This window comes from Nannospalax galili, unplaced genomic scaffold, assembly GCF_000622305.1.
Source record: "Nannospalax galili isolate Female #2095 unplaced genomic scaffold, S.galili_v1.0 scaffold155, whole genome shotgun sequence".
In the NCBI taxonomy this organism is placed as follows: domain Eukaryota; kingdom Metazoa; phylum Chordata; class Mammalia; order Rodentia; family Spalacidae; genus Nannospalax; species Nannospalax galili.
The window spans coordinates 6739268-6752252 of record NW_008339923.1 but is presented as its reverse complement, the minus strand read 5'-3'; the positions used below and the strand labels follow the sequence as shown (position 1 = coordinate 6752252).

Genomic DNA, 12985 nt, shown 5'->3' with positions numbered 1-12985 from the left:
TCTGAAAATATGAGTAAAAAGAATCATAGTAATGGAACGTCTACTTACACAAGATAAAAATATACTGCATACCTTCTGAACTTTCTATTTTGCTATTAAGAGTGGGAGAGACTTATGTGCGTCTGTACCTTTTAAAGCATGTCTCCCTATTTTTTGATCATTGAAATACATACAGCACTGTCCAAGTTGGAGATTTGTACCTACAGTTCTGGAACCCACCAGAGTTGGGGTTGGAAGTTTGAGCACCTTCATTTAATCACATACAAAGACTCAGATGATGAAGCTTGCTTATGACATCTACCTTGAAAAAATGATGGCTATAAATCCCTAGCCAAGCCTCCTACGTTTCCTAGCTTATTGTCTGATAGTTCTCTGAGCTTTCCCTCTGTGCCTGAGGGCATCTGCAGAGATCAGTGTTGTTCCCATCAGAAGTGTCAAGCAGGAAAAGACCCACTGAGCCTTGGCCTCTTCCTCTGGATATACACATGTGGGAACTGCCTGGAATTGAGCTGCTTCAAGGATTAATTGAATACACACATCTCCAAGCACCATGCCTGACAAATAGCACATAGCATTTGGGGATTGCAATTGTATTAACAGGCACGTTTACATTATTGCTGAATGAAAAATTTTCTTTGCAAATAGTATTAATTATGTCAGTTACTTCCCTGAAAATCTGTCTTTAAAAAGCAAAGCTCTGGGACCCCGATTAAGCTACTACTGCCGGTCTCTGAGATTTGCTGCACCCAAGACTTTATCTAGACTGGTGGGTGTGAAACAACGTTGACAGTGTGCGGTAAGGGCCAGAAGAGGTGCAGGTGATGGGCCATCCTGCTCTAAACCATTGGGCCAAGGACTTGTTTGGATCTGATCCTTGGCTTGGCAGAGAAATGAGCAAAAGTCAGGGTATCACAACAGGTGCTAAAGCTCAAGGTCCTGTGGGATGAACATTTTCCTCGCCATCAATAGTTGGCAGAAGGCAATCTGTACCAAATTTCTAACTCCTTCCTTGATGAAGCCTTTTACTTCCTGTCACAAAGAGACAGATTATTTCTCACCAGACCCTTGCAATGAGTCAGGACTCAACACATTTATCTGGAATGTGATCTCACATTGGGCCAGGCAATCTAGAACCTAGAAGAGAAAGAAACTAGAAGCTATGTCTTGCTGCTGTGCTCCAATGACAATATGGGGCGGTGGTATGTGTGTGGTTTTATATGTACAAGGTGGTTATATGTGTGAGGTTACCCACAGTAGGAATGTGGGTAAGCATCCCTGTGTGGGTAAGCATCCTCCAGTTGGGAATTGGGACCAGTAACTTTCTCCCTCTATCTGTAATTTCCTTCTCTATTTCTGAGGAAGAATAGAGTCCACATCTTAAAATTAGTGTGACTGTTAATGGACACATGTAAGGAGATTAAAAAAGAAGCCTGGTATACAGAAAATGATGACGAAATGAGTTGTTAATACCATGTGCTATACAGTGGCTATCAACACCTTCTACTGCCTCATTCTTTACAGCTGATTTCTGAATAAAATGATAGCATCTTAGGAATGGAGCTATATGCAGTCAGGTTTCTGCATGACCACTTACTTCAGGAACTAGGACACATGTTTAAAACCAGTCATTCCCATGTCAGCAGCTGAGGGGAGGAGGATGCACTGGGTATGTGTGGACTGTTACAGCTTCTGCATTTTTCAGAAGGGCCAATGCACATGCATAGCTATCTGAGAGAGCAGCTCTGGGCATCTCCACAGGTGAAGCCATCAGAGCTTGTGAATGGAAGATGCTCCAACAGAACAGAATCTTGGCTGTTCTGCACACACCAGGCTTCTTGTTAGCTGCTCTAACTGCTGAGTTCTGCCTGTTTTTTGTTTTTTAAGACCACCTTGAATGGTATTTATAGGGGACACAGTAGCAAACAAGTCAGAAACATTGAGCTCATGACACTTACAGGTAATGAAGAAGATTTTAAGCAATACTTTTGTAAATAATGATTTAAATCGAATTTTGATAAGTGCTAAATTGCAAAGGATAGAGCCCACTCTGAAGAGCCCACAGATGATTATCTAAATACTAGGGACTTTCAGATTGGGACATGGGAATCAGAAGCACAAAGGACAGAGTTCCTAAATTCATGTCCTGGAAGTAGCTTGTACTCAGACCACAGAGAGGGCAGGATCTAGTATGTTCAAGAAACCAAATAAAGGTTGGTAGGGAAAGAGGAGGGGTGGGAAATGAGGCCAGACAGGAAGGAAGGGTCAGGTTACACAGGACCTTTATCCTAATCTCAATGGGAAGCCAAGAGAGGGTGAAATACAGGAGGAGCAGAGATCATCTTTTCTGAGTTCTCTGACTAGTGTTGAGGCTGGGGTGGAAGAGGATCCCCACTGTGGTAAGATTAGCTGGAGACGGAGAGAACTAAGGATGGCTTTGTGAAGGGAGGTGCTATGGGCAGAAGTGGGACACTCAGGTGGTAGGAGTTCTTTCAATGTGGATGAGATGTTCTATATGACTTCCAGGATTCTGGCATGAGACTCTGGGTGGAAGCTGATGAATGTTTGCAGCGGGGAAGATAAAGAGCACAGTGATGGACATACTAAGTTTCAGGCTTTCACAGTCTAAGTACAGATTCAGACTAGGTGGTCGGGTATGAATTTACTTTCCTTAAACTTTAATAGATCTTTGATTTGCCTGTTCATACCCTATACATAGTTCCTTGTAGACATGGTCTATTTTTCCTACAGATCATACTTAAGAATGGGAGCCACATGCACCTATATAGAAGATATCTATCTGCTATCATCTGCCAATCTATCATTCTGTCTATCTATCTATTTATCATCTATCTATCTATCTTCTATCTATCAATCATCATCATCTACCCTCTCTCTCATGCTCTAGCCCTTTTTCTTCTGTGTATATACTACTATGGAGTATACCAATGTGTCTTTATTAAGAATAAGGGTGGAAACCCTAATAATGAGACACCAGAGTATACTTTCTAGAAAGTCTGAGAGTATCAAGTGTAAGTAAGGGTATAGAGAAATATGAACTTGCAGATGCTGATGGTGAAAATGAAAGCTACTACAACCACTTTGGAAAATAATTTGCTATTACATAGTAAAGTTGAAGACACTCATGCCCTGTGTCCTAGTGGTAGGAAATTGATGCTGTGTGCATCTTGATGCATAAATAAGAATGTACCTAGCAATACTGTTTCCAGTGAAGGCAATGTTAGAAATCTAATAAAGTGGAATGCTATTTAGTCATAACATGAATGAGCTATAGTCATATATAACAATGTGGATGAATATTATAAACATAAGCTTACACCCCCTCAAAAAAGCACTGCACAGAAGAGTATGTAGTGATGCTTTCTGCTAGACCTTTCTGCACTGATGGACATGTTCTATATTCCCGATCTCCAGTGTTATAGTCACTAGGGACTGAGCACACGAACTGTGGCTAGTATGAGGAATTGAAGCTTTAACTGTATTTGACTTCAATGATTTTGAAATTTAAGTAGCCACAAGTAGCTAAATAGCTATCATATTGGAGACTTAGCATGATGAACAATGTAAAATGCGAAATTTAAATTTCATACTGATATGTTAAAATGCTAATATTCATGGTATACTGGCTTAATGAAAATCTGTAACTTTGCACTTAACTGCTTTTTGTTAGCCTGTAGCAAGGTTAAAATTCTATACATGGCTCATATTGTGGTGTATATTCTATTTTTTGTGGAAGATTTTTCTAGGAGATACTCAGAAGAAATACAGAAGTGAAAACTGTTACTGTATGTGCGTGTGCCTGTATGTGTATGTGTGTGTGTGTGTTGTATCTAACTCAGAGTCTTCTGCCTGCCAGGCAAGTGCACTACCATTGGATCCTAAGTCCAACAGCCATTATTTCAAGGGAAGAAATGAACTGTGGTTAGGACAAGGTGTGCTGGGATCTTCTGGGGTGCTAGCTATTGTCCAGTTGTGGACTTTATTGGTGGTTTCCTGAATGTTTGCTTTACAACAATATGCTGAAATTGTCTACAGTAGATATTATGCTGTGTGAAGTAGACAAGGTCCAAAAGAACAAAAGGGCAGAAACTATGGGACTGGACTCAGCAGGTGGGAAACCATATAGAAATGGAAGGTAGTTAGCAGGGGCTGGGCTGAGTGAGGAATGGGGGTCTGTTTAATGCAACAGAGTTCCCATTTTGCTGGCTGAAAAGAATTCTGGAAATGGATGGAGGTAATGGCTGCCCAACAGTGTGAGATGACAAATGTCATGCTGTATATAGTTCATCACAAGTGAAAGAAAATATGAGTCCAATTGTTCCATCTCTCTCCCCTATTTTCTACTGTAGCTGCTGATATCAAAGGAAACAGTACTTTCAAGGACGGGAAGGAGAGCCATGGACTTCTAATCCTAGAGTCTTTTGAGTTCCTTTGCCAGGAAGATCCTTCTGGCATGGGCTTACTCTTTCTCCGGTAAAGGAAAGGCCATGGTGACAGGGGGTTTATAGCTTGATAATGGAGGACCAGTCATAGATTATCAATGTCAGTCTTGTTTAAGAATTAGAGAACGATTAGGAAATAGTCTTTCTGTTGGTATCAAAATAAGTGTAAATACTGAAAAGTGAACTTACCAACCAGGAAGATACATTCATCCTTGGTGCCTGTGGGGAATCTGTTCTAGAGCCCTTGTTAATTGTCTAGGACTGTCCTCTGACAGAGCCCATCTTCCTGAACTGTACCTGCTTGCCTAAGATGATCACGGTTGGGCTTGTTGACTGTTCACATCCACACATAGAAGGAGGGGCAGGGAGAGTCCCAGGACCCTCTCCTGAGAGTCCAGCCACACCTCCCAACCAACCTGTAATGAGCACTTTGGCTCTAATTGCATGTGGTCTGGGGGAGGGGCTAAGATATATAGGTTGGGGAATATTAGGGGAGGGCCTCTCTCACCATTTTGTGTGGTTAAGGGGAAGCCATCATCTATGCTTTGGTGAAGACTTTCCAGTGTGGCCTTAGGTGGGGAGCACTCACACTACTGTAAGTAAACCCTCACCTGTTGCTCTGAAAGTAAGCCCAATAAACTACCTGGTCTCCTAGAATGCATTTTGGTGAAATTGGAACAGTTTGTTGATGGATCCAAAGGAGGAGAGGGTGGACATTGTTATATACCGCCCCTCCCCTAAGAAATTTTATTAATATCTGTGTATACTCAAATCCCTGGACACTCAGGTCCTTTCTGTAAAGTAGCATTCTTTTTGCATTTAACCTATGCAAGGTTCTCCTGTGTATTTAAAAGACCGCTAGGGGATACAATGTAAACGCAAAGTTGACAGTTGTTATCTTGTTTTGTTTAGGGAATAATGACAGAAAATTTGTACAGATTCAGTACAGACACAATGTTTTGTTGCCAAATATTTTCAATCCGAGGATGATTGATACCATGAATATGGAACCTAGAGATACGAAGAGCCAGCTATACACATAGGGATGAGAGTGGGCTAGCCTCTAGGAGGAGTCAGGGAGGAACACAGGGAGGTACTTTGCCCGTGGGAAGCAGAGTGGTCATCAAGAGATTGTATTTCTTGGCTACTGAAGGTATGATTTTTTAAACTATTGATTTGACACAATTTAGGATCTGAGAAGAGTCTTTGAGAGATTGTCTAGATCAGACTGGCCTGTGGGCATGTCTGTGGGCAATTGTCTTAATTATGCTAACTGGTATGGGAAGACCCAGTCTAAAAGTGGACAGCACCATTCTCCAGGTTGGGTTTTAGACTATAAAAGAGGAGAAAGTGAGCTGAGCATAAGCAAGCATGCATGCATTCACTGCCCCTCTGCTCCTGACTGTGGATCTGACTAGTGGCTTCAAGTTCCTGCTGCTTTGACTTCTCCAGCAAGGGTAGACTGCAACCTGGAACTGGGACCCAAAATAAATGCCTTCCTCCTCTGTGTTGCTTTTGTCAGACACAGCAAGTAGAGAGGAATCTGAGTCAGCTGGCTGGCACCCACCAAGCTATTCCTTTGACCTTCTGTAGGTCTGTGAAAAAAAGCATCCTTCCTAACAGGAGTGTAATAAAAAGTATCTAACACTTTCACTGAAGGAAGCAAAGTGACTGCCTAAGAATGATTCAGCCCAAACACTGCAGCCGCCAGAATCCTCCTCGAAGTCTAGTACTCATTGGGCCATGAAATCAGTATTGACTGTTGAGACAAATAAATAGGATGCATTATCAGATTTTTCTTGAGATCTCATTTACCTCAAATCAGATGTAGATTAAGATTACTATACAATAACCATTCTCTTAGGAAAACTCAGTTACTCTCTAGGGTAATCCTGAGGCTAAATCATAACAGGTCAGCTACTAACCATGAAAGTCACAGGGTCAAGACTCCAAGAACGTGGCATTTTGGAGGACCCAGTCGGGTCACTTTGAGATGATCCTAGCTTTAATGTTTTAGTGCCCATCTAAGTTCCTATCCCAGCATGGTTTTTTTCTTGGTTATTCTAAAGCTATTTCATGTTCTTATTTTGTACTGAATGAATTTATCAGGGACTTTTGTATCTTAGATACTCTGATGTGAAGAATGACCCTGACATAAATGGTGGACTCACATAGCTTTGACTCTGCTGAGCTTCTTCTATAAGAAAGAGGTGACATGGGTTCCTTTCAAAGGACTTTTGGGAAGATCAAGTTCAATTGTGCACATCAAGTTCCCAGAACCTATTAGCACTGTTCCTTCCTGTATTAGTATTAGACTGATTTTGGTCTCACTGCTGAGACCATATCCAGGAGGGAAAAACTCAAGGGAGCAAGTTTCACACTTTCACAGGTATTCATTCTTAGCAGGGAAGGTGTGGTGGAGTAAAGCTGCTCAACTCATGGTGGCCAGAAAACAGAGAGAAGGAGTACAGGAAGGGCCCAGGGCAAGACATAGTCCCCAGGGCCTCCAGGGTCCAGGCTCCACCTCTGACCTTTCACTACTTTCAAAAATACCATGGCATTATCAATCCATCAAAGATTTAGCCATTGATTAGGTCAGAGACATCGTTATTCAATCACTTCCCAAAGCCCATCAGCAAAACACCAAGTTCCCAATACAGGGCTTGTGAAAGATTTCATATTTAAACTGTAACAGTTCTTACTAAAAAGAGTCACCTCTTATGGGAATAAAAGCTACATTCTAGCAGAAGCTGCATAATGCCATCTTCAAAGCACAAAGAGAGGATGTTTGTTTGGGAACCAGCCCAGCAAGGAGAACAGAGAGCTCCAAGCAGCCAATCTCTGGGGAAGAGGAATAAGAGCTAATTTTAAAGGGAAACAAGCAAAGGTCTGAGTCATATCAACTCCTACATTAGAATCCCCAGGCATCAATTTCTTTTCTCTCCTTATTTCTGTGCAGTGTAGTACAGAGATTAAGATCTCAGACTCTGAAGCCAGAATTCCTATTTGAACCCCAGTCCTGTCACTTTCTGGTTGTATAACCTTGAATGAGTTAATTAATGCCTCGATTTCTTCTACTGTAAAATGGGAATACCAACATTGTCAACATTTTCTAGTGTGAAGATTCAGTGAGCTGATATATGTAATTCATTCGTCATTATGTAGGGGCATAAAACTGGAACATGGAGACCTGGTCAGAAATATAAGAAGTGATGAGAAACTGACAATCACTGTCTAATCACCGACTCAGCTTCAAACTGCATAATTTTTCTTTTCGATTTAAAAAATATTTTATGTATTATTTTTATTTTATGTGTATGCTTGTATTGTCTGCATGTACATAAGTGCATCCATGTCACACAATGCCTATGGAGGACAGAAGAGGCTGTCGGATCCCCTGGAACTGGAGTTACGGATAGGTGTTAGCTGCCATTTGGGTGCTGGGATTCGAACCCGGGTCTTCTGTAAGAACAGTCAGTGTTCTTAACCACTGAGCCATCTCTCCAACCCCCAAACTGGATAACTTTTCACCCAGACTATTTCATCTTTGCCTCTAGACCCTTTCCTCTCTAGCAGATCCATCCCGAGAGTTGTTTTCCTAAAACACACATTTTTATCTTTTACAAGCTTGTTTAAATCATTCAATGATATGTCAGCAGGGAACTGAGCAATGGTGGTCAGACAAATTAAAGGACTGTTAATACAGTCATTAGTGGGGATTACTGTGGATTTAATGTGTTTACCTGGAAAGGTTACTGTGACAAAGAGTGACGAGGAGGTTACAAGATGGCTTAGCTAATCATGGTCCATTTACACGTGCACAGTTTGCCCTCCTTACCTGCCTATTCCACATCCACAAACTCAACCAAACTCAAATTGAAAATGTTAGAAAAATAAGTGCATTTATCAGGTACATAAGAGCACCAATAAATGGACTTAGTACATTATAAGTATATATATGTATATGTACAAATGTATGTGTGTATATGTAACAATAATGATCAAAGAAGAGGACAAGAAGTTGAGGAGGAGCTGGAGGGGCATTGAGAAGGGTGGAAATAATGCAAATACAATACTTATGTATGACATTCCTCAAAATAAAGTTTTAAAAGAACAAACATGTTTATGCTGAATGAGTACAGACTTCTTTCCCTGTCTTCATTCCCTAAACAGTATAATAAAACACCTCTTTAGCCAGCATTCACACTGCTTAGGAATGATAAATACCTTTAGTGGGTGTGCCTAGATGCTAGCATACATCATTCTATATAAGAGACCTGAGCACTGGGTATTGGTTTCTTCTGAGTCATGGAGCAAATTCTTTGCATATACTGAGTGGTGACTTCTGTGCACAAAACTATACACAGTGGGATAACTGGAGGGAGTTTCTGCTGGGGCTGAAATTTGGAGTGATTTTTATTTTCATCTTTATCATTTAAGGTACTACTTACTACATGGCTTATATTGTCTCTATATTCAGAAAAAAGATGATTCAATTGTAATTAGAAAATAAAACCAACAGAAATGAAAAAAAAAGACAAAAACAAAAACAGAAAACAAAGCCAGTAAGTTCTTGGCTTGGAAAACAAGGCTAGGGTAAACAGAAACAAATGTTAGCAGGGTTTGGGTTTGGATGATGACGTTCTAGGCAATTTCCCCAAGTTACCTGTACACATTTCTTTAATGTACATGGATTGCTTTTATAATTAGAAAAAAAACTTCTTTGCTATGCATGCCTGGAACATGACTGAAACCCTGGTCACATTTATACCACAATCACAATTCAGTGCTACCCCATCCTGAAGCGTAACATGCTGCCACTTTGAAAAGCTCAATCTGCACAAAGGGCTATCTGCTATTCTGCCAAAACTTTAACTAGATGAAATAGGGCACAGCTAGTTTTTTGGGGCAAGAAACTTTACTATGGAGACCCGGTCAGAAAAACCTACTACTTACTGTTGACGAGTTACCATCTACCAAAGCTTGTGGTGTGTATCAGGTTGATATCTATGGCAAGGAGGAAGAAAGGGAAGAAAGGATTCTGGACAACAGGTGCCAAAACATGGTTATCTGGGGCTTGAATGAGTTCTAATGTTCTACAACATGGTACTAGTGATTATTATTCAAACAATTTATTATATATTTTATGAAGAACTGGAAGAGAGGAATTCCCTAGCACAAAAAATGATAAATGTTTAATGAGAGGGAAATGCTAATTACCCTCATCTGATTGTTATACATTGTACAGCATGTATATGCATTGAATTGTCATATATCACCACCAAAATATGTATAATTATTATGTATTAATGAAAAAGAAAAATCCTTCAGAAAACTGTCGAGCAATTAGGAAAAATTACTAAAATACTAAGGCATATCTTTATGCCCTAAATTCTCCATAGATGGTATTTATATTATTTTATCAAATAACATTATATTTTAAAATACCCCTAAATATCCATAAATGTTTTCATACTTTCCCATCAAGTGAAGCAATATTGATAATGACTTTACAGTTTTAACCTGTGTGATCAGATAGTGCCATAGTGGCGAAAAGGAGTCTGCCATTGACAAGCTTTCATCTCTAACCAATTCTCTCTGTTAAATATTGATGATGTAGGGGAATTTGAATTACAATGATTTAAATAACATTTGGCCTCTGAGAGAAGACTCAAAACAAATTTTAATTCCTACTTATTTCTTCAAAGAATGGTTTTGTTCCTTCAGTGGTTACACCTGGCCAAGGGTACTGTTGCACCTGTGCCAAGGTACAGGCTGGGGACAAGACCATGTGACCATCACTGGAAGGGAGTGCTGCTGTCCTGTCCACTGCAGTCTGACCCTGCTTGTTTTCCCCAGACACACAGGCTCTGAGCCCCAGGCAGAGGAGGGAGCCCTGGCTCAGACTTCATGGGTCTCTGTATGAAGTTCCACACTTGCTGTTGGTTGCTTGGTACCTTGCTTTGCTCTGGCTCCTTCTTTGCTTATTCCCTCTGTTACAGTCTCACTCTCTACTTACTGTTCAGAATCTTACCAGCTCCCTGACTTTACTTCTGCTGGACTCTTCTGAATTTTACTTTATGACTTCTAAACACTCTGTATCAATCAATATTTCTCTTATTCTCATTTACCTGAATTTTGTGTGTCTCATTATTAGAAAATGGAGTGAGTTCCAGGACAGCTGGGGCTACAGGGAGACCCTGTCTCAAAAAAAAGAAAAGAAAAGAAAATGGAGTGGGAAGGCATGGCTTGTCCCAGTCAAGATGAAAGGCAAGCTCAGAAAGGCCCCTGATTTCCCTTCCTGGCTTCACTTGCTGCCGCCATCAGTACTACACCAGTCTTCCTGAGCTAAGCCGACCATCAGGACACCATCGGCACCACCTTTCCTCCACAACACTGTGCTCTTTTGTCCAGGCCCAGCAGTCTCATCTCTGTGTTGCCATAGGTGAGTGCTGGTCTGTCCATGTGCTCTGTACTCCTCCACAGACTTTCACTAACTCATATCTGGTACCAGACTCTCTTTTATGAGTGCCAGAGAAGTCCTTATAACTGTCCATCAATGGCTCATTTGAATGCTTCAAAATGTCTCCAAACTAAACCCACAAGCTTCCCATGCTGCTGCCGACCCAAGCCTGAGCTCTTCCTCAATTGTGGCTCTCATCTGAGTAAATAGCCTAACCATCTATCATCCATCTGTCCATTCATCTGTCCACCTGTCTTTCTGCGAGTTAGAGACAGGAGAGATAAAATATAACTGTGTTGTCTGCCTGACCCCAGATTCAATCCAGATTTCAGTTTGGTCAGTTACTTTTCTTGAATTCACAACATATCTTCTATCTAACTCACATCATTATTGGTTCTTACCTGGGTGCAATGAGGTCCTTTCTGATCTGTTTTCTACTCTGCAATTTGATCAAATAATTGTAGCACATATTTAACAACATTGTCATTTATTGAAATTGCTTTGTTCTTATAATAAAGACTAAAAACCTTAATGTGTTCTAGGAGGTTCTGTGGTCTGGATTTTTCCTCTCTTCCTCCCTCACCTGACTCTCACCTCCCCATTCCAATCACATAGGCTTTTTTCAGTTTTCTGGACTTGTGACCCTCCCCTCACCACCATGTGACATGGCAATAGGGTCTGCATACATGATGTCTTCCCCTCTGTTGCATCATCTTTCTGTCTCTACCTCTTTATTCTGTGCTCTCTCATTCACATCCTCAAAGAGCCTCCCACACCTCCAAACAAGTCATTCCCCATGCTTCAAGTTTTAACGGTGCCATATACTTCTGGTTGTGCCCTTACATTGTATTTAATTCATTTGGGTCATCATATATAATTATTCAATTCATCTCATGGCTCCCCCAAACTTTTGCCCCAGGTCTGTTAAATTCACGAGGGTAGACCCTCCATCAACCTTTGTCACTGCAATCATCCAGTGTCTCCACACATCTGAACTGGTCCTCTCATCCTCTGCTGCACCAACACTAGCCTTCTTCAGCACCCCACCCTCTCCTTCGTAGCCTCTGCCTGGACTGGCTACTTCATTCTTTGCTTTAAGTTCTGGCTTGTGCCATAGCCTCTAAAGAAGGTCTTCCTGGCTCTACATACCGCTTGCCTTGCTTTATTTTCTGGTTTCCAGTATCTCTGTGCAATGCACATACTATGCCATGCTCTTAGTGACTGCCTCTGACCCTCTATAGCATGTTGGGTACTCCACTCATAAAGCACTCTGTCCATTTGGTTCCCTGCTCTATCTTTATACCTACAACAGCATCTGGTTTACATGAAGCAAAGAAAAAGGGTTTCTGTTTTGGGCCCAGGACCAGGGACAAGGCAGTTTAATGCGTATTTGTTGAAAAGAGGAGACAGGGAATCTGCCTGGAAAGTTTCTATAGATTCTGGCTCATTCTCTTCACCACCAGTCTCTCAGAATGAGGAGCTGCTGCAAAGGGGCTGCCTTGTTAGCTGAGAGATTTGGTGTATGCCTTTGCTTGGAGTTAATTATAACTGGGAATCATTGAGAGGATCAGGAGGGCTGTGTCTATGTGTGTGGTAGTGGAAATGGTGGATGGAATGCTAGCTTCTATTTGGAAAGGGCTAGCTCAGCAAATTTATAGTGTAAATAAGGGAAAAGTTTAACTTAAGAGCAAATCCAATAAACAGTTTTTAAGTGCCATTAACACCATTTTATATGCAAACACTGTTGTGAGACAATGAATGTGATCATTACAAGCACTTTTTACGTTCTTTGGAAAGCACTAACAAGAACCTCGATGATCTGTTGACAGAATCACATAATTCCTTGGGCTCATAGTGGTGCTGAGCCCAATGCCTTGGTTCTGTGAGACAGAGTTCTTAATAAGGCAGACAGGCCTTTTCGAAATTATATACATCTTTAGAGATAGAAGATGGTAACATTATCCTAGAGCCAAGCATATATATGGGGCATATACACACTTAGGTTAGGTAAGTGTTCTTACTCTTTTGTGCTTTTAGTCCTCAAATCTTTGCACAACTCAAT

The 12985-nt window shown here is 41.0% G+C and overlaps 1 protein-coding gene across 4 annotated transcripts in view; it reads right to left on the bottom strand.

Annotated features, from left to right (window-relative positions):
• Ptprm (protein tyrosine phosphatase receptor type M) overlaps positions 1–12985 on the bottom strand; it is a 794765-nt gene that overhangs the window by 100987 nt on the left and 680793 nt on the right. The gene's annotated exons all lie outside the window — the stretch shown is intronic.